General features: G+C 39.0%; 1 long non-coding RNA gene across 2 annotated transcripts; it reads left to right on the top strand.

Annotated features, from left to right (window-relative positions):
* Positions 1 to 4,177: 4,177 nt before the first annotated feature.
* On the top strand, positions 4,178 to 20,799 carry LOC109260282 (uncharacterized). Of its 2 annotated transcripts, XR_002076939.2 has the most exons (4): positions 4,178 to 4,534; positions 4,646 to 4,719; positions 16,729 to 16,857; positions 18,532 to 20,799. It is a non-coding gene; the product is annotated as an uncharacterized LOC109260282 (long non-coding RNA). The 2 variants fall into 2 exon arrangements; XR_002076938.2 differs by lacking the exon at positions 16,729 to 16,857 and having other exon boundaries at positions 4,183 to 4,534.
* Positions 20,800 to 21,309: the final 510 nt, after the last annotated feature.

The following is a 21,309-nucleotide window of genomic DNA, read 5'->3' as shown; positions in this document are numbered from 1 at the left end:
GAGAATGGATTGGAAGGAGGGAGAGCAGTGAGGAAGTTAATGCTATTTTTCAGGTGAGAGTGGCGTAATGGGCAGAAATGGGAGGATTTTTAAATAAATTTTTTATTTTAGAAGTTTTAGAGTTCGGGGCACCTGGCTGGTTCAGTCAGTAGAGCATGCAACTCTTGATCTCAGGGTTGTGAGTTCGAGCCCCACGTTTAGTGTAGAGATTACTTAGAAAAATAGAATCTTAAAACAGTTTTAGATTTATAGAATTATTACAAAGATAATACAGAGAGTACCCATATACCCCGCATCCAGTTTCTCCCATTGTTAACATCTTACATTAGTCTGGTACGTCTGTCATAATTAATGAACCAATACCAATACATTAAAGTCAACACTTTATTCAGATTTCCTTAGTTGTTTTAAATATTTATTTTTGAGAGACAGAGCATGAGCAGGGGAGGAGCAGAGAGAGAGAGAGAGAGAGAGAATCTGAAGCAGGCTCCAGGCTCTGAACTGTTAGCACGGAGCCTGATGTGGGTCTTGAACCCACAAATTGAGATCATGACCTGAGCTGAAGTCAGACAACCAACTGAGCCACCCAGGTGCCCCAGATTTCCTTAGTTTTTAATTAAGTTTTCTGTTACAGGATGCCATCCAAAAAACATATTACATTTATTTTTAATGTCTCCCTAGACTCCTCTTGGCTGTGACTGTTTCTCAGACTTTACTTGTTTTTGATGACCTGAAGTCATCAACATTTGAGGAATACTGGTCAGGTATTTTGTAGAATGTCCCTCAATTGGGATTTTGTCTGATGTTTTTTCTCATGATTAGATTGGGGTTATGGGTTTGGGGAAGGAAGACCACAGAAGGAAAATGACAGCCTCATCATATCAAGGGTATATGTTATCAATATGTCTTACATTGTTGATGTTAATTCTGATCGCCTGGCTGAGGTATGTCAGGTTTTTCCACTGTAAAGCTACTCGTCCCCTCCCCCCAGCCCCCTTTCTGTACCCTACATACTTTTTGGAAGGAAGCCACTAAGTGTAGTTTATGCTTAGGGAGTAGGGAGTTAAGCTCCATCTCCTTGAGGGGGAAATATCTACATAAATTAATTGAAATTCTTTGACACGAAAGACCTATCTATTCTATGAGAGCTTTTAAGATGATGGAATCAATGGACTTTGGATATGGGAAAAGAGGGGACTGAGAGGAGTCAGGGATGACTGCCAGGTTGTTGTGGGACCTTGGGCAAGGCCCCTTCCCTCCCTTGTCCCATCTCTGTGAAATAGTTGGAACACCAGATCTTAGACATACTCCATGATTCTGGTAAATGTTTTGGGGAGAGCATGAAGGCTTTGTTGGCTCTGGTTCTGACCTGGGACTGCACTGTCAGAGGTGGGTAGAGGAGACTCTGGCCCAGAAAGGGTAACATCTTGCCTCAGGGCCAGAGCTGAGAGTGCAGGATCCCAAGTCAAAGGCATCTTGTGCAGAGGAAAAAGATACCACTGTGTAGTATCAGGGGCCAGTCCCAATTATCAGGTGGTGAATTAGGGGAGAAACATCAGGGGCAAAGGGCCTGGAGTAGGCCAGGAAGAGGCCAGTCTGAGAGACAGACAGCCTGGCCTGGGTATCCTTCCCTCAGTGTGCTCTGCCTCACAATGTGATTCCATCACCCTCACTAGAGGGTCTTTTTCCTTTCTGCAAACTTAGATCAAGCATGCTGGGACATCAACACTTGGAGAAACAATCTGCCCAGGATCCCAAGATGGAGACCAGCCCTGAAGCAGACCTCTGAAGCCTGGCCCTCATCATGCTCTTCCCTGATTCCTTTCTGCTCTCCTAATCAAATCCCCAGCCCCTCATCCTGGCATCCTGGCTCCTCTTCACCCACACTGTCATAGAAGGCCTCTCGCTTCAAGGACACTGTTAGAAGCCAATTCTGGGATTCTAATATAGTTGGCTAGGGTTCTCATGTTTTGGGTTAAGACATGGAAGGAGAGGATGTTCTTTGCCTAGAGTGACATCTTTTCCATGTCCTCACTCCTCAGTATGGTGTGGATTCAGGTCCTGCCCCGTTTGGGCCTCCAAAAGGGAGGGCTGTTCTTGAAGGTCTTTAAGGTCACATCCAACTCCAAAATATAGTCTTTGCTGAAGACCAGAGAAGACAGGAGCCATTTTCTGGGAGCCTAAACAGAAACCAGGAGGAGGACCAGATGGAAGATGAGGAGTCATGGACCCAGTGTGCCCCAGGGCCTGTTCCCATGCTAAAGCTATTTGTCTTTGTATCCTTCATAGCTTACCCCACTCCTCTGCAGCAGAAGGCCCTGTTCCTGGGGGTGAGGTTCCCAGGATCTCCTGGGACCAGACCTTTAAAGTTCCACCCACTTCTGTGAACAAAAGCAGATGGACAGGGACAAAAGTAGACTCAGGAATATCCCTCCTTCTCAGGTGACCAAGAGTGCCAGCACTGGTTCCCTTGGTTGGTGGTATGGAGGATGGTTGGGGATGAATCTTATTCAGTTAGTAAACATTGATTGAATACCTACTGTGTGTCTAATACTAAACTTAGTGATAGGGATAAAATAAGGAAACATGATAAACTAAGTCTTCCTGAATCCCAGAGTTTAAGACAAGTTTGTGCCATGGACCTGTTTGGTGATCTGGTGAAGGCTATGGACCTTTTCTTTTCTTTAAAAAAATTTTTTTTAATGTTTATTTATTTTTGAGAGAGACAGAGTGCAAGCAGGGAAGAGGCAGAGAGAGAGGGAGACACAGAATCTGAAGCAGGCTCCAGCCTCTGAGCTGTCAGCACAGAGCCCAACGCGGGGCTCAAACTCACGAACCACGAGATCATGACCTGAGCTGAAGTTGGATGCCCAACTGACTGAGCCACCCAGGTGCCCCAGGCCTTTTCTAAAGCAAAACAAAAGAAAACAAAACAGCATCTTTTAGATGCATAAAATTAGATACCTAGACTTACAAAAGAAACTGATTATATTGAACTGTAGTTATTAAAATATGGAAAAGGCAAATATGTGCTATGGTAATATATGTGCTCCTCACTAATCCCTTAAATCATAAGATCTAGTGGAGGGTCTCATGAGAATCATGATTTTATTTTTTTAATGTTTGTTTGTTTTTTTGTTTGTTTGTTTGTTTATTGAGAGAGACAGAGGGAGGGAGAGGGAGAGAATCCCAACCAGGCTCCACAGTCAGTGCCAAGCCCAGTGCGGGGCTCAGTTTCACATAGCATGAGATCATGACCTAAGCTGAAATCAAGAGTCGGAGGCTTAACCCACTGAGCCACTCAGGCACCCCTATCATAAATTTAGATTAGAGATGAGATTACATATTTCAAGAGATCTGCAACATCTGTGCTGTGATATGAAAAGCTCTGTGATTTCTCTTGGTGACAGAATCACAGGTACTACTACTATTTTACATTCTCTGCTGAAAAAAATTCTAAATTTCAATTAGAGTGAAAATAAAGATGTATAATTTTTCTCATCTGAATTCATGGGCCCCTCCAAACCCTGTCCTGGGCCTGGATTGGAGGTCCATCAACCCCAGTTAAGAACTCCTGATAACAGAAATGTCCTTCCTGTCTCTCCTTCCTTCTTAAATAGCTTTCCTTTGGAGAACAGAACCTGGGTTTTATTCAGGGTCTTGTTGCTGTGTGACCTCAAGACAATCAGTTTGCCTCTCTGGGGCCATAGTTCCTTCAGTCTGAAACAATGGGAAAGGCAAGAATTAGGAGGGGAGAACTTAACTATATATGCGCCAGGCAATTAATGTGTGTCCTCTAAATCCGCACAACAGCATCGTTAGGAAAGATTTCAAAATTATCTTTCCCTTTCACAGATGGTTAAACTGAGGCTCCTAGTGAGGTTGTCACTTGACCAATGTCTTAGTAAGCAGCAGGACCTGATGGGTGAATGGCCAGAGCCCCATAACCACCTCATCGTCCATGGTTGAAATGAAGCAGTACGTTCATTTTGAGCAAAAGAAACCTGGTTCAGAAATCCCTGCAGGTGGAGGTAAGGTCGTGTCTCTTAGCAGAGCGTTGGCTTAGGTAAAATGGCTCACGGAGAGTAAGACGTCAAGAAGCCGGGAATCTACTTGACTGACGCCCAGCCTCGCTTTGGGCTTCGCGTCTGCGTGTTCCCAACTAATTCCCGAAGTCCTCAAACAGACTGGCAAAGGGCAACGACAAGTCCTCTTCTCCTGGCCAATCCTATTAAAGGGTGGGCTTGGCTCATAAACCAATCAAAGACCCCTAAGAGGGCGGTGTTTTCTTCGGCTTGGATCCCGGCCTGGGGGAATAAAACTAAAGTGTTTCCAACTCCAGCCAATCCCAGGGAAGGCAGGAGGGCACTCCTCCAATGGGAACCCGAGAGCGGTCAGTAGCTGTGGAGGCCTGCTAACCCGCTCGTTCTCCAGCCGACTGGAGGGACGCGTTCAGTGTTCACTAGATCCAGCCGTCGGTCCTTCGAATCTGCTCGCGCTCGGCAGCAGCGACGCGGATGGCAGGAGGTGTCTGGTGAGACGCTGTAAAGACGGGGTTGGGGGGTGTAAAGGAAAGAGGCCGGGCTGGAGCGCAAGAGGGGTGGGGCCTGGGCGAGCTTTTACCTGGGCGGCCTCTTAACCCTAGGTCAGCAGGTTGCTGAGGATCCTGCGGGTAGCAAAGGGAGGGCGAGTGCCCCTGCAGCCCCAGACAGCAACCAGGTGAGTACCCTGCGGAGCCCATCGCCCATGCCCAGTCTCCATCCCCCACCCCTGTCTCTTGGGAAACGGTTCGGTGCAGGTCTGCAGCTCACGTGATCGTCTGCATGCGTGTCTGAAGTCTCCATCTCTCTGCCGCTCCTCTCCCTCTCCGTCTCTACCTCCATCTTACTGTGTACCTCTATATTTCTGCCTCTTTCTCTGAGACATGCTAGACAGCCCAGACCTAGAAGGCTGAACCCTGACCTTACCAGTTAAAACTAGCCATGAGACCTTGAGCCATCTACATCACCCATATAGGCCTCAGTTTCCTCATCTGTCAAATGGGAGTCTAATAATCTCCACCTGAGACCATACATGTGCATCACTTTGCTCAGTGCCTGGCCCCTAGAGAATTCCCAATAAATTATGACTGTCGTGATTGAAAAAAAAAAAAAAGATCTCTCTTGGTCTTTGACTTTATTTTCTCCCTGTCTCTGACCCAACCCCCGTTGATTCTTCTTTCTAAATGCTTCTTTCTCTGTTACTGTTTTTCATCTTTGTATCTGTCTCTTTCTCATCTCTAAGCAGGTTAAAGGTGCATTCCTTATAGCAATGAGTTTGGCCTGAGAGCCCTTATGAGCTTCACCTGGGGTTCTGGACTGTTCTGTGGGTAATAAATAAATAAATAAATACATAATAAAAATAAATTAAAAAATGGAGCCGGGCCTTGACTGGCTTCTGGCTTCACTGAGGAGAGACTCCTCTTTATTTTCTCACTCTACTGTGTTAAACAGGCGGAGACCTACAGGGTCAGAAGCAGCTTAGATGAAAAAGTGAACCAGGCCCTTTAACCTTTATCATGTTGGTCACCACAAGAAGACCAGGATTCTTCTAGTTAGATCTCCCACACAGCCCCAGATGCCCTCTTTTCTGTCCCCATCCTGAAATCCTTTAATCAAGCCTTCTGGAACTTGCTGTCAGTCAACAGCAAAATCTCCATTCTCATGCTGGCTTCTGAATAGTCCCTTCATTTTCTTGCTATGCCTTAGTGATTCTTATACCTATTGGACTCAACACTCCATTTTTTATAATTTATATTTTGAAATGCCCCTTTCACTATTATGAAATGAAGTTCATAGATAATAGAATCTGTCTACACACATAATTCCCCCCAAACCAATGTAATGTCCTAATTGTAATATAAGGGAGAAGTAAAGGAAGAGTAATTTATGATAAAATGATATGCATTTCAGTATTTAAAGGCTGGGATATAATTTCACTGGAAGATATAATGAATGGTCTTGCATGTAATGATACTTGCACCTGGGAATGTGACACATGTGTATTGATTGCTCAGAAACCATGGGTAGGGTGATATGCTTTTCCAAACCATTGTTCATGAATATCAAGAATTGTTATTCTTCATAAAGTTTTAAACAAAACAAAGTGCAATCCTCCCTCAATTTGTATGGTTCATTGAATTTCTGGAAAAGTCAGTACATATTCCATAATCTGGCCCCCATAACCTTTCAGACCTTCTCTCCTACCATTCTCCCCACTTGTTCCCTCTCTCCCACCCATACTGGCCTCCTCTATGCTACTTGAACATAGTAGGCACACTTCCACCTCAGGGGTTTGTACTGGGCCATCCTCTAGACCTAGAATGCTTTCCCCCAAATATGTACAAGGCTCATGCCCTCACTTCCTTCAGGCCTCTTCTCAGATATCACTTTCTCAATGAGGCTTACCTTGACCATCCTCTTTAAAGTTACAGCTCTTCCTTAGACTATACCCCATCTATTTTTTTCCCATAGTGCTCCTCACCCTCTTATATAATATATAATCTACACCTTTATTGTGTTTGTCATTTATTGTTTAAGTCTCCTACTGGATTGTAAGCTCTAGAAGGGCAGAGATTTTTGTCTTTTTCATGCCTTGATGTATCCCTATTACCTAAACAGTGCTTAGCACATAATAGGCTCTCTTTTTTAAATTTTTAATGTTTTATTTATTTTTGAAGGAGAGAGAAACAGAGCATTAGCAGGGGAGGGGCAGAGAGAGAGGGAGACACAGAATCTGAAATGGGCTCCAGGCTCTGAGCTGTCAGCACAGAGCCCAACGTGGGGCTCAAACCCACGAACTGTGAGATCATGACCTGGGCCGAAGTCTGACACTTAACCAACTGAGCCACCCAGGTGCCCCAATAGGCTCTCTTAATAAATGTTTGTTGAATGAATAAATGAATGCAATGAATGGGTTTTTCACCTACGTGATCGTCTGGTGGGACATTCTAAAGTTGCATGGGATATGGTATAATTCTTTGCTGTTTGGAGCTGTCTCGAGCACTGGGCACCCCTGGTCCATGCCTACTAAATGTTACTAGTGATCTCCAGTTACGGTGGTGATCAAAAATGTCCCCAAACGTCCCTTGACTGTCTACCCCCTGCTTGAATAGAAATTGGCTTTCCCCTGAGCACTCTGCTCCCCAGCAGCCCCCTCATACCCCTCTTGCCAGGAGGCCTGGAGGTGAAGGTAGGTGTCCTCACTCTGATTGACCATCCCAGACACTTTCTTTCCCTCCTCCTCAAACAACTTTTTTTTAGCATTAAAAAATTTTTTATTTTTACCTAACTTCAGACTTAAAAAGTTATAAAAATAGTACAAAGAATTCTCGCCTATCCTTCACTCAGGTTCCTTAAGTATTAATAAATTATGCAACTATAGTTCAACTATCAAAATTAGGGAATTAACATTGGTAAAATAGTATTAATGAAAGTACAGAACTTATTCAGATTGGATCAGTTTTTCCACTAATGTAATTTTTCTCTTCCAGGATCTAATTCAGGATCTTACATTTCATTTAGTTGTCATGTCCTCCTTAGGCTGAATACCTAAGAAGATATGTGTCTTCAGTGTTTTATGTCAGAAAGCATATGATGTCAGTTTTTCCCAATACTGGTTTTGTACACTTTGACTATTTGCTTAAGGTGGTGTCTGCCAGGTTTCTCCATTATAGTTGCTCTTTTTTCCTTTGTAATTAATAAGTGATTTGTGGGGAGATACTTTAAGATTATGTAAATATCAACCACCTTGTTTTAAATCTCAAATCATCAGACTAAACCATTACCCACCCGTCTGTGTTATAGTCAGGTATAGGCATACACTAATACCTGCTCCCATCATACCTCATTCCTAGAATTTAGCTACTATCTCACTGTCACTTTTTAGCACTACACCAGTCCTACTTCTTGGTGATTTTAATATCCTCATTGATGATCCTTCCAATATTCTTGTCTCTCACTTCCTTGATCCGTTTTCCTATAATGCTCTTGCCTTTCAATCCCACCTCAGCTACCCTCTCTGATAGTCTCACCCTTCTTATCTGTACCTATGACTATATCACCTCCGTACTCTGTTTCACGCATTTTGCCATCCAGCCAGTGATTCTTATCCTTCTAGTTTACTCCCTCTAGCTCTCCAGCTCCAACAACCCCTCCACACCACCAAGACTGAACGCTTTCACTACCCTTTACTTCCTCTGTGTTCCCATGCCCTTCCTTTAATCAGCTCAGATTCCATGGTGCATCATGATAACCATAGCCTTGCATATATCGTCACTTCCTTTGCCCTCTGTGTACTTCAGCATGTCTATGGGGCAAAACTCCTGCCCCGGTTAAGTCCTACTCTCTGCTTGCTCCGCTGCGCTACCCTGTGCCATTCACTCTCCTACCTTCCTCATTGACTCAGATTCCTTAAATATTAATAAATTATGCAACTATAGTTCAGTTATCAAAATTAGGGAATTAACATTGGTATAATTGGTATAAATACAAAATAGCATCTTCTTTCTCCTTAAATCTCCTGATACCTCCTCTTCCATCCTGTTCTCAAGCTTCCCACTTGCCTGAAGAATTAAAACCATCAGAAGAAAACCTGCACAGATTCCCATAACCACATCTAACCACCAAACAGCACCTGTAGTCACATACTCTGCCTTCTTCTCTGTTATTATGGATAAACTGGCCCTGTTGTCATCAGGGCCATCAGTTGGTCCCTCCACTCAAATACATTGTTCCAGCAATTTCCACTTCTTTACAGATCATTAGCACACAGACATTCTTTTACTGCTCCCCCCTTTTTGTAGAGCATTATTGAGATATATTTAATACAATAAAATTCACTCTTTTAAAGGGTGCTATTTTTTTTAGTATATTCAGAGTTGTGCAACCATCACCACAATCAATTTTAGAACATTTTTATCTGCCCCCAAAAGAACTTCATACCCATTAGCAGACCCTCCCCATTACTCCCCTCCCCTCAGTCATAGGTAACCACTAATCTACTTCCTGTCTCTGTTGATTTGTCTAGTCTAGACATTTTATATAAATGTGATCATACAGTACATTGGTCTTTCTGACCAGCTTCTTTCATTTAGCATAATGGTTTGGAGGTTCATCCATGTTGTTGATGTAGCATTCCTTTTCACTGCCAAGTAATATTCCATTTGATGGAATAGACCACATTTTGTTTGTCCTATCTGTTTGTAAATTTTTGGACATTTAAATCGTGTTTGTGTTTGGTATTATGAATAATACTGCTCTGATCATTTGTGCACAAGTTTTTGTGTGGGTGTGTGTTTGCTTTTCCTTTGGGTAGATACCTAGGAAGTGTACTTACTTGGTCATATGGCAAATCTACGTTAACTTTTTGAGAAGCTGTTTGCAAAAGGGGCTGCTCCATTTTACATTCCAATTTCTCCATATCTTCACTGACACGTTTTACTGTCTGTCTTTTTTATTATAACAATCTTAGTCAGTATGAAGGGGTGCTTCATTGTGGTTTTGGTTTGCATTTCCCTAATAACTAATTATGTTGAACATCTTTTCATGTGTTTATTGGCTATTTGTGTATCTCCTTTGGAGAAATGTCTGTTCAAATTCTTAGCCCATTTAAAGTTTGATTGTCTTACTGTTGAGCTGTAGGTGTTCTTTATATGTTCTGGATACAAGTCACTTATCAGATATGTGAATTGCAAATATTTCCTCCTATTCTGTAGGTTGTCTTTTTACTTTCTTGATGGTGTCCTTTGATGCACAAAAGTTTTTAATTTGGGGAAAGTCCAATTGATCAATTTTTTGACACTTCAGCATTTTGTGTCATATCCAAGAAAACGTTCCCTAACCTGAGGTCACAAAGATTTCTTCTGGCTTTTTCTTCCAGGAATTGTATGATTTTAGCTCTTACATTTAGGTCAATGATTCATTTTTGAGTTCATTTCTGTGTATGGTGTGAGGCAGGAGTCCAAATTTCATTCTTCTGCATGTGGATGTTTAGTTGTTCTAGCACCTTTTGTTAAAAAGAGTATTTTCCCCCCTTTGAATTATCTTGGAAACCTTGTCAAAGGTCAACTGACTGTAAATCCTAAATGTAAAGGTTACTTTTCTGGATTCTTAATTCTACCTCATTGATCTGTATGTCTGTCACTATGCCAGACCACACTGTCTTGATTACTATGTCATAAGTTTTGAAATCAGGAAATGGGAGTTCTCCAACTTTGTTTTTCTTTTGCAAGACTGTTTTGACTATTCTAAGTCCCTTGCATTTCCATATGAATTTTTGGATCATCTTGTCAGTTTCTGCAGAAAAACAGCTGGGATTTTTATTGGGATTATATTGAATCTATATATCCATTTAGGAAGTATTGCCATCTAATAATATCAAGCCTTCTAATCCATGAACATAAGGTGTCTTCCCATTGAGATGTTTAGTTTTTTTCAGAAGTGTTTTGTAGTTTTCAGTGCTTGTACTTTTTTGGTTAAATTTATTCCTAGGTATTTTATTCTTTATGCTGCTATTATAAATGAGATTATTTTCCTGATTTCACTTCCGGAGTGTTCGTTACTAGTACATAGAAATACATCTGATTTTTTGTTTCTTGATCTTCTTCTATCCTGTCACATTGTTGAACTTATTAGTTCAAATGGTTTTTTAATGGATTCCCTAGGGTTTTCTATGTATAAGATCATGTCATCTGCAAATACAGTTTTACTTTTTTTTTTTCTAATCTGGATGCCTTTTATTTCTTTTTCTTGACTAATTGCCCCGGCTAGATCTTCTAGTACAGTGTTGACTAGAAGTGATGAGAACAGATGTTCTTGTCTTGTTCCTGATCTTAGGGGGAAGGTATTGAGTCTTTCTCCATTGAGTGTGATGTTAACTGTGGGGTTTATATAGATGCCCTTTATCAATTGAGGAAGTTTCCTTCTCTTCCTAGTTCTCGGAGTCTTTTGCCATGAATGGGTATTGGATTTTGTCAGATGCCTTTTCTGCATCTTTTGATATGATCATCTGGAGTTTTTGCTTTATTCTATTTATATAGTGTATTACGTTGATTAATTTTCAAATGATAAACGAACTTTGTATTTCAGAAATAAATCCTTCTTGGTCATGTTATATAATATTTTGTATACATTGCTGAAATTGGTTTCCTAGTGTTTTGTTGAGGATTTTTACGTCTGTATTCATATGGTATATTGGTCTGTAATTTTCTTGTGATGTCATTGTCTGGTTTTGGTATCAGGGTAATACTGGCTGCACAGTGTTTCCTCCCCTATTTTTGGAAGAGTTTGTGAAGGATTAATATATGCTTTTTGTATGTCATTTGTCTTTTCTGTTCCTTTGTTTTTCAGTTCCTCTTTTCTTTTGGGTTAAGTAGATATTTTCTACTTTAACGTTTTAATTTCCTTGTTAACCATATATTTTTAGTTAGATTGTTAATAGTTAATAGATAGTTAATAGTTGCCCTGGGGATTACAATTAACATCTTAACTGGAAACAATCTACTTTGAATTAATTCTGATTTAATTTCAATAGTAACTTTGTTCCAATATGCCTCTGTTCCCTCTTTCCTTCTTTGTAGTGTTATCATACAAATTACTTCTTACATTATAAGCCCATCAACACAGTTTTATTATTATTGCTTTATAACAGTTGTCTTTTAAAACAGATAGGAGAATATGAGTTACAAACAAAAATACTTTCTTTCATAATACCTATTTCAGGTTACCATTCAGTGTCCCTTAATTTAAGGCTGAAAGTAGGGTTTTTTGTAGGATAAGTAGGCTAGCAACAAATTCTTTCAGGTTTTGTTTATCTTAACTTCTGTTTTATGTTTGAAGAGCAATTTAGCTAGATAGAGAATTCTCAGTTGACAGTCTTTTTATGTAAATATTTTGAAGATGCCATCTTACTATATTCTGGCCTCCATGGTTTCTGATGAGAAGACAGCTGTTAATCATATTGAGAGTCCCTGATACACAGTAAGTTATTTTTCTCTTGCTGTATTCACGATTTTCTTTTAGTCTTTGCTTTCCTCAGTTACACTATGATGTGTCTAGGTATGGATCTCTTTGAGTTTATTCTACTTGCATTTATTTATGTACAGATTAATGTTTTTCATCAAGTTTGCTATGTTTGGCCCCTTTCTCTTCCTCTTGCCCTTTTGGTACTCCTGTTATGCATATGTTGATACTTTTGGTGGCGTCCTGAAGGTTTGTGCAAGCTCTTTTTCTTTTTCTTCGTTCCTTTTTCTTTCTGCTTTTCAGAATGGATCATTTCTATTGACCTATCATCAGCTTCACCCTTTCTCTCTTCTGTCAACTCAGATCTGTTGTTGAACACTTCTAAGTCAATTTTTCATTTTAGTTACTATGTTTTTCAACTCCAGGTTTTCTATATGATTTTTTAAATGATTTCCATGTCTTTATTGGTATGCTCTATTTTGTGAGACATTGTTCTCATACTTTTCCTTAATTCTGTGGATATGCTTTCTTTTATTTCTTTGACAATATTTATAGTAATAATTTAAAGTCTTTGTCTGTTAAGTTTCAAACATGAACTCCCTCAGGGACAAATCTGTTGGCTGCTTTTTTTTTTTTTTTTGTACATGTAACATACTTTGCTGCTTCTTTGCGTATCTCATAATTTTTTTGTCAAAAACTGGGCATTTTTATTTTTTATTTTTTAAAGTTTATTTATTTATTTTTGAGAGAGGGAGAAAGAGCACACAAGCAGGGGAGGGGCAGAGAGAGAGGAAGACACAGAATCCCAAGCAGACTCCAGGCTCAGAGCTGTCAGCACAGAGCCTGATGTGAGGCTTAAACTCACCAACTGTGAGATCATGACCTGAGCTGAAGTCAGATGCTTAACCAACTGAGCTACCCAGGCGCCCCCAAAACTGGTCATTTTAAAAAAGTTTTTATTTATTTAATTGATCTCTATACCCAACATGGGGCTTGAACTCACAACTCCCAATCAAGAGTCACATGCTCTTCTGACTGAGCCAGCCAGATGCCCCCAAAACTGGGCATTTTAGATATTCTATTCTAATAACTCTGGTATCAACCTCTTCTACCCTCAAGGTTTGTTTTTCTGGGATGTGTGTGTGTGTGTGTGTGTGTGTGTGCGCGCGCGCGTGTGTGTGTTTGCGTATGTTTGGTGGTTGTTATTTTTCACATTGCTGTTTATTTGTTTAGTTACTTTTCTCGACTAATTCCTTGGATTTTATATTCCTTGTACTATGTGGCCCCTGAGTTCTCTGTTAGCTTATTTTTAAAAGGTTCTTGTTTAGTTTTAAGCCTGGATTCCTTGGACATCACACCTGGATAAATATACTTTGGTGGTCAGCCAGTGATTGGTTGGGTTTCCTTAAATGCCTTGTCTGTTTGTCTTCCACCCTTTGACAAGGGGATCTGTGTGAGAAGGCATGCCTTCAAACTAGCCAACTTACTAGCAGCCTTAGCTTTCCCATTCTGCTTGTATAGGGCCTTACAGTCAGCCAGAAGTGAGTGACTTGGGGCCTCTCCTTTTCCAGCTCTTTTTTGGGCATTTGCACAGCCTTGAATATGTGCACAGCCCTTTTTATATACCTGGGAATATGTCAGAGCTTTTCCAAGTTTCCTATGGTTGCTCCATTCTCTGAGATTTCCTTTTAAATTTCTGACCAAAGCAATGAGGCCTCTCTGTTGTCTGCAATTTAGTCAACCTTTGGCTGCTATACTACTGAGCTTGAGAGGGAAGGAGGACGGGAATTAACTACAAGTTAAAATGTCACAGAACCCTTTGTCTCACTGAGATTCAGTAGTTTTTCTTGGATAGATGATTTTTACTTCATTCTGTGTCTTTGGTTCATTGCAAGTTTTGAAATGGTTGATTTTAGTTGGTTTGCCCATATTTTTGTTGTTTCAAAGGGAAAGCTGGTTCACTAAAGCTGTTATTCTGTCATTCCATTTCTCTCCTATTGCTCCCGTCTTTAAAAAACATCTAAAACCCTATTCATCGTACATCCCTACGCAACTATGACTTTCTCTATTCCCCTGAAAGCAAAACTCTTCAAAAGAGCTTTCATTCCTCACTTTATCCTATTTTTCTATTCTCTGTTCATATAAAAGTATTGGATATATAATAAAAATTATATACATGAGTTATAAAGAAATAATATAATCAAAACTGAAGAAATCACAGCTCCATGCGAGAGCAACATTAAGATAGCATCTATCTCTGTGTCCTTTTCTGTTCTATTTCCCACCACCACCACCACCCCACCAGAAATTACCATTTCTTAAGTCTTGTGTTTAACATTCCCTTGCTTTTTTTGATATATTTTTGGGGGCGCCTGGGTGGCTCAGTTAAGCGTCCAACTCTTGATCTTGGCTTAGGTCACCATCTCATAGCTTTGTGAATTTGAGCCCCACATCTGGGTCTGTGCTGGCAGCACAGAGCCTGCTTGGGATTCTCTCTCTCTCTCTCTCTCTCTGTCTCTGCCCCCCCCCAACTCACGCTGTCTCTCTCAAAATAAACATTAAAATTTTTTTGATATATTTTTTCACATTTGTGGAAATGCTTAACCAATACATTATTTATTTGCTTGTTTTTGAGCTTTGTAAAAATAGCCTCATACTATATGTAGTCGTCTGTGACTTACTTTTTTCACTCATTATTATGTTTCAAAGATTCACCTATGTTTTGCATGTAACTATCACTTGTTCATTCTCAGTGCTGCATAATATTTCATTGGGTAACCATAAACCAAATCATTCATCCATTCATCTGTTGATAGACATCTGGATTGGTCCAGCTCTTTGCTCTTATGAACAGTGCTACTATGAACATTCTTGTGTGTGTCTCCTAGTACGCATGTACACCCATCTTTCTAAGGTGTATACTTAGAATTGCGAGTTAATGGGATATATAAACATTCAGCTTGACAGTATTATGCCAAAATGTATTCCTATCTGAAGGTTAACAATTTATATACCTTTCAGCAATTTATAAGATATCCCATTGATCCACACCCTAATTAGTACTTGATATTGTCCCACTTTTTACTTTTTGTCATTATAGTAGATATAAAATGATATTTCGATGTGGACTTAATTAGCATTTTTCTAGTCACTAATGTGGTTGAGCATTTTTTCATGTTTATTGGCCATTCATGTTTCTTCTTTTATGAAATGACTGTTAACATTTTTTGCCCATTTTTAAAATTGGGATTTTTATCAGTTTTACTGATTTGTAGGAGTTATTCAACTATTTGGATACTCATCATTTGCCAATTATACGTGTTGAATATCTTTTCTCAGTTTGTGGCTTTTTTTTTAATGGTGTCTTTGCATGAGCAGGAATTCCTAATTTTAGTTGAACAATTCAATCTTTTGTCTCCAACCAGCACACTTTTTGTGTATCTCTCCTAACCTGTGGTCATAAAGATATTCTTTGTTTTCTTCAAATAAAAGTTTAAAAGTTTATTTTTCCTGGGGTGCCTGGGTGGCTCCGTCGGTTAAGCATCTGACTCTTGGTTTCGGCCTAGGTTATGATCTCATGGTTTCGTGAGTTTAAGCACCGCATTGGGCTCTGTGCTGACAATGCAGAGCCTGCTCGAGATTCTATTCTCTCTCTCTCCCTCTCGCTCTCTGCCCCTCCCCCATTCACACTGTCTCTGTCTCTCTCAAAATAAGTAAACAAACTTTTTTAAAAAGTTTATTTTTCCTATTTAAGTCTTTAGTCTAAATGGAATTGGTTTTTGTGTGGTAGAAGGTGATGGGGTAGGGAGTCGGTTTCATTATTTTCCACATGGATAGCCTAATGATCTGAAGTGCCACCCCTGTCATACACCAAAGTTCCATATCTGTATTGGTCTGTTTCTGGAATCTCTGTTATTGGCCAACTTTTTGTCCCTGAATTAATATGACACCACCTTAATCACGTTACACTACCTTAATAACTTTAGTTTCATGAAGAATCTTGATAATGGATACAGCAAAATCTTCCCCATCTTATTCAGGAATATCACATATTCTTGGCCCATTGTTATTTCAAACACATTTCAGAATCATCTTTTCATGTTCTACAAGAATATTAGAATTGCAATGACTCTATAGATCAGTTTGAAGGGAATTGGGTATATTTATGATGTCGAGTCTTCCTAGCTATGAACATGATATATACCCTTTCATTTTAAATAAATTCTTGAATGTCTTTTGGTATAGTTCTCTAATTTCTGCATAAGGTCTTGCATATCTTGTGTCAGACTTATTCCTTGATATTAATGGTTTTGCTTTCAAGGAGATCTTGTTATTTAACATGTTTTATCTCATTTGCAGGTGTATAGAAATGAAGTTGGCTTTTATATTAATATTATAGCCATTCACCTTTCTGAACTTATATTTTTTAAGCAATCTTTTTATTTTCGAATAATTTTACAGTTACAGAAGAGTAAAAAAAGAGATAGTATGGAGAGTTCCTGTGTATTCCTCACCATGGTATATTTGTCAAAACTAAGAAAGCCATATTGGTATATTACTATTAACTGAACTTTAGACTTTATATGGATTTATCAGTTTTCCCACTAATGTCTTTCTTCTGTTCTAGGATCCAGTTCAAAATACCATATTGAGTTTAGTTCTCTCTCTTTATTGTCCTCTGCTCTGTGATAGTTTCTCAGTCTTTCCATGTTTTTTATGCCCTTAACAGTTTTGAGGCATACTATAGAATGTCCCTCAGTTTGGATTTGTCTGAAGTTTTCCTCATAATTAGCCTGGGGTTGTTTTTGGAAGGAATACCGTAGAGTTGAAGTGCCTTTTTCATCACATTATATCAGAGGTATGTGATACCCTATGACATCACTGATGTTGACCTTAATCACTTGGTTAAGGTAGTGTTTGTCCAGCTTCTCCACTGCAAAGTTGTTATTTTTCCCCTTTTATTTTCTGTTCTTTAGAAGAATCTAGCCCACCCTTAAGGAGAGGAAGAGGATTTAAGCTCCACCTCTGGAAGGGGGTGGTAAATGATACATGTATACATGTATTTACATGTATCATTTGGAATTCTTCTGTAAAAACTATTTTTTCTTCTTTCTTTATTTACCTATCCATTCCCTCATTTATCCAGTCACCTGTTTGTATCAGTAAGAACTCATGCCTATTTATTTAATAGTTTGGTCACTGGGAGCTCCTTCAGGTTGGCTCCTGTGTCCCTTTGACATGCCTCCATCTTTTTTTGTTTGTTTGTTTTTTAGCACTGCCTTACTGGCTTTGGCACTACAAGATGTTCCCTACTCATCTGAAGATTTTCCTGCCTCATCCCTAGCATTGACCATTTCTCAAGGATCCCTTGTTTCTTTTAAGCTGTCTGTATGTTCTTTTGTGTTTTCTATGTTGACAACAATATCAGCTACCAACAATGACATTTTTGTTTTTGCCTTTCCAATCTTTATGCCTTTAATTTATTCTTCTTGTGTTACTGAGATGGACAGGACCTCCAGTACGGTGTTCAAGAGAAAAAAAACCAGTAGTGGGCATCCTTGTCTTGTTGGGTATTTTAAAGGAAACCCCACTAACTTTTTTCCCTTTTAAGAATGCTATTTGCTGTAGATTTCTCCAGGTTTTATCAGATTAAAGCAAGTGCCCACCTGTTTCACTATGCCAAGTTTTTATTATTGTTTTTAAATCATGAAAGGGTGTTGAATTTTTTTTATCAGATACGTTTTCTAGTTTGGGGGATGATTATGGGGTTTTTTTTGTCAGTAATGTGATAGTGTGGTAAATGATGTTTATAGATTTTACCTTTGCATTTCTGGTATAAACACAACTTGGTCATGATCTTTTCCCTTTTATACAGTACTAGATTTAGTTAGTTAATATTTGTTTAGGATTTTTGTATCTGTGTCCATGAGTAAAATTGGTCTTTAATTTTCCTTTCTCATGCTGTCATAATTTGCTTTTGGCCTCAAGTTCTGCTGGTATCATAGAATGAGTTAGCAGTCCCCCTTTGACAATATTCTGGAAGATGCTATATGACTTGGGAATGATCTGTTTGGTAGAATCCTCTGGTAAAACCATTTTGGCCTGGTATTTTGCTTTCTACCATTGAATTAATATTAAATTTCTAAATAAAATCTTTTCAGAAATGTAAATGAGAAGCCTGAAATCTGCTTCCATGCCATGTTTATTTTATATCCGGTTTTATGCTTGAAATGGCTAAACACAAATCCTGATCAAGACTCTTTAATGATACATTCTTCAAATTCTTAACAGTCCCCATCATCAAAAATCTTTCCTTGTACAACTAAGTGATAAAGCATTTAAAACCAATTTTTAACTTGTTAAAAAATGTTTAACAACTGAAATGATACATAACAGCTTTTTTGGTTGTTGTTGTTGTTCTCCTGACAAATCTGTTGTTCAAATTTCTTGAGATAATGTGATTAGATTTCAAATCCAATTGACTTCTTTCATATTAATTATTTCAAAATAATGATGAAGCTCTTATTTTCAGAACACGCATCACTGTTAGAACCATCACCCTGCAGCTAGCTTGGACACCATTAAAAGGGCTCATCAGCTGCAAACGGATAGAAGTTTCTGTTATTCACGAAGACACAGTTTCAGGGATTCTACCTGGAGCTACCCACCCTCCAGAAGCCCCTGCTTGGCCTCCCTGCACCCAACCCCACACCAATCAGTCACAACTTGGGCTGTGTGTGGTGTTTCTTGGCAACTGGAACGCAGACTCCTCCAGCAGCTCCACAGGTTCCCTGTCCTCAGTGAGCAGAAGACTACAGAAGCTGGCTGCTGAAGAGGCTGTCCAAGTGAGAGAGCTCCTCCTTGGCCTTGCTTATTAGCACACTGACCACAGAGCATTAACTGAGTGCTGGATGTTATTCACTCGTGCTCCCTACCTCCAGGGACTGTAGAGGGATTTTCCAGGCCCCACTTCACAGGAGGCTGCCCTGTAAGGATCTCCCTAGGAGGCTGTCCATAGAGAGAAGTGGCCTGCCTAGGGTCTCCACTGCCTTAAGTCCTACGTGGACACCTCCAGGGCTGAGGGGCTCAATAGCTTTTCACCTACCTGTAATCAGCTGGAAAATTCCGCCTCCTATTTTGTTGTTGTTGTTGTTCTTCTGTTTGTTTTTTGGTAGGAAGAGTTTTAATTGCTTCTTCAGTTCCTCCAGCCACTAGAGGGCTATTCAGGATTTTGTTTTCCTTCTTGAGTCCATTTTGATAAGTTATCAATTTCTAGGAATCGGTCCATTTTATCTGCATTCTCAAATTTATTGGCAAAAAGTTCTCTTTTGAAAGATTCCCTGCTGTATATAATCTGTAATCATGTCTCCTTTTTCATTGCTGATATTGGTTATTTGTGCCTTCTCCCTGTTTTTCTTAATCAATCTCACCAGAGGTTTGTCTATTTTATTAGTCTTTTCGAAGAACCAGCTTTTGGCTCTGTTGCTCCTCTCTATCGTGTCTTTGTTTTCTATTTCTTTAATTTCTGCTCTCATCTTTTTTGATCTCCTTCCCTCCACATTTTTTGGGTTTATTCTGTTGTTCTTTTTCTGATTTCTTATGTTGGACATGGAGCGCATTCATTTTCAGCCTTTCTTGTTTCATAACGTGTGCATTTAAGGATAGAAATTTCCTTCCAAATACTACTTTTCTATACATTCAGACATGTCGTATTTCATTATTGTTCGATTCCCAGTACTTCAGCATTTCCATCATGGTTACTTATTTGGTGAGTTATATAGAAGTGTGTTTATAAATTTCTAAAAGTATGGGGAATTTTTAATGTATCTTTTTGTTATTGAAATCTGTCTTAATTGCATTATGGTCTGAGTATGTGGTCTGTGTCATGACAATTCTTTGAAATTTATTGAGACTTGTTTTATGGTTTAGTACATGATCAATATTTTTTAATGTTTCCTATGTGCTTTATAAGATGTATGTTCTCTAATTGTTGAACACAGAGTTCTACATGTCTATTATCAAGTTTGTTAATTGTATTATTCAAATTTTCTATATCTACACTGAGTTTTTGGTCATGCTATGCCAGTAATTGTAAGAAGTGTGTTAATTTTCAACTATGGTGGTGGATTTGTCATCTGCTTCTCCTTATAGTTCTTTTTTAAAATTTTATATTTTTTGAGGATATTTTATTAGGAATATTCAAATGAAGAATTATTATATATTCCTGGTAAATATGTAATGACCCTCTCTATTCTCGATAATGTATTTTTTGAAGTCTATCTTATCTTACATTAACACACGCTTTTCTTCTTGTTCGGATTTGTGTGGTATACAGTTTTCTATCCTGTTATTTTTCAACATTGTCATGCCCTTATACTTTAATTATATCTCTCGAAAATAGCATGTAGCTGGACCCTTTAAAAAATCGAATCTGATGTTCTCTTTTAATGGACAAGTTTACTCTGTGTTTTCTATGATATGTTTGGACTTGTTTGTACTTTTTTATTTCTGTTTGCTACCACTGCCTTTTCTATGCTTCATTTATCTCTTGCCTGTTTTCTTTAGTTTTGAGATTTACTTATTTGCTTTCTTACTCAATTTTGTCTTCTACTTTTTGGGATTTACACATTCTTTTTTTACCCACTTCTTTCTGTGGTTATTCCTGAACTTTTATCATGTGTGTGTAACTTATAAGGCCTAAAGTTAAATCACATTTTCACCTCCCTCTTGAAGAATGCAGGAACCTCACACCTGGTCCATCCTTTCTTTGCCACATGCTATTGTCTTCAGTATGTTAGTTTTTTCCTTTTTTTTTTTTTTTTTTTTTTTGCTAACCTCACAAATTGCACATTGTCCTGAGTATTATTTTATATAGACAGTATTTGTTTGGATTTACATGCATACATTCTTGCATCTCAGACCATGATTCTGGGATCCTTTTCTTTTCTAAGCACAATGTTTAGATGCTCTCTTAGTACAGGTTTCGTGGTATTAAATTCTCCCAGGTGTTGTTATATGCAAATGTCTGTAATTTATCCCCATGCTTAAAAGATGATTTGTTACAGGTATTTAGAAGTCTGCTGTCAGTCTAATTGCTATTTTTGGTAGGTGTTACTGTTTTCTTCTACTCTGGCCACTTTTAAGAAATTCTCTGTCTCTGTCTCTGTCTCTGTCTCAGAGGGGGATGTACAGGGGGCTATGCAGTTTCAGTGTAACATGTTTAGGCATGTATTTCTTTTTTATTCTACTTTGGAAATGTGATTCATGCTTTTGGATTCATGTTTTTTCATAATTTTAGAAAATTCTCAGC

This window comes from Panthera pardus, unplaced genomic scaffold (assembly GCF_024362965.1).
Source record: "Panthera pardus isolate Hobbes unplaced genomic scaffold, ASM2436296v1 HiC_scaffold_27, whole genome shotgun sequence".
Classification (NCBI taxonomy): domain Eukaryota; kingdom Metazoa; phylum Chordata; class Mammalia; order Carnivora; family Felidae; genus Panthera; species Panthera pardus.
Note: the sequence above shows the minus strand (reverse complement) of the source record. Positions and strands in the feature narration are given on the sequence as shown.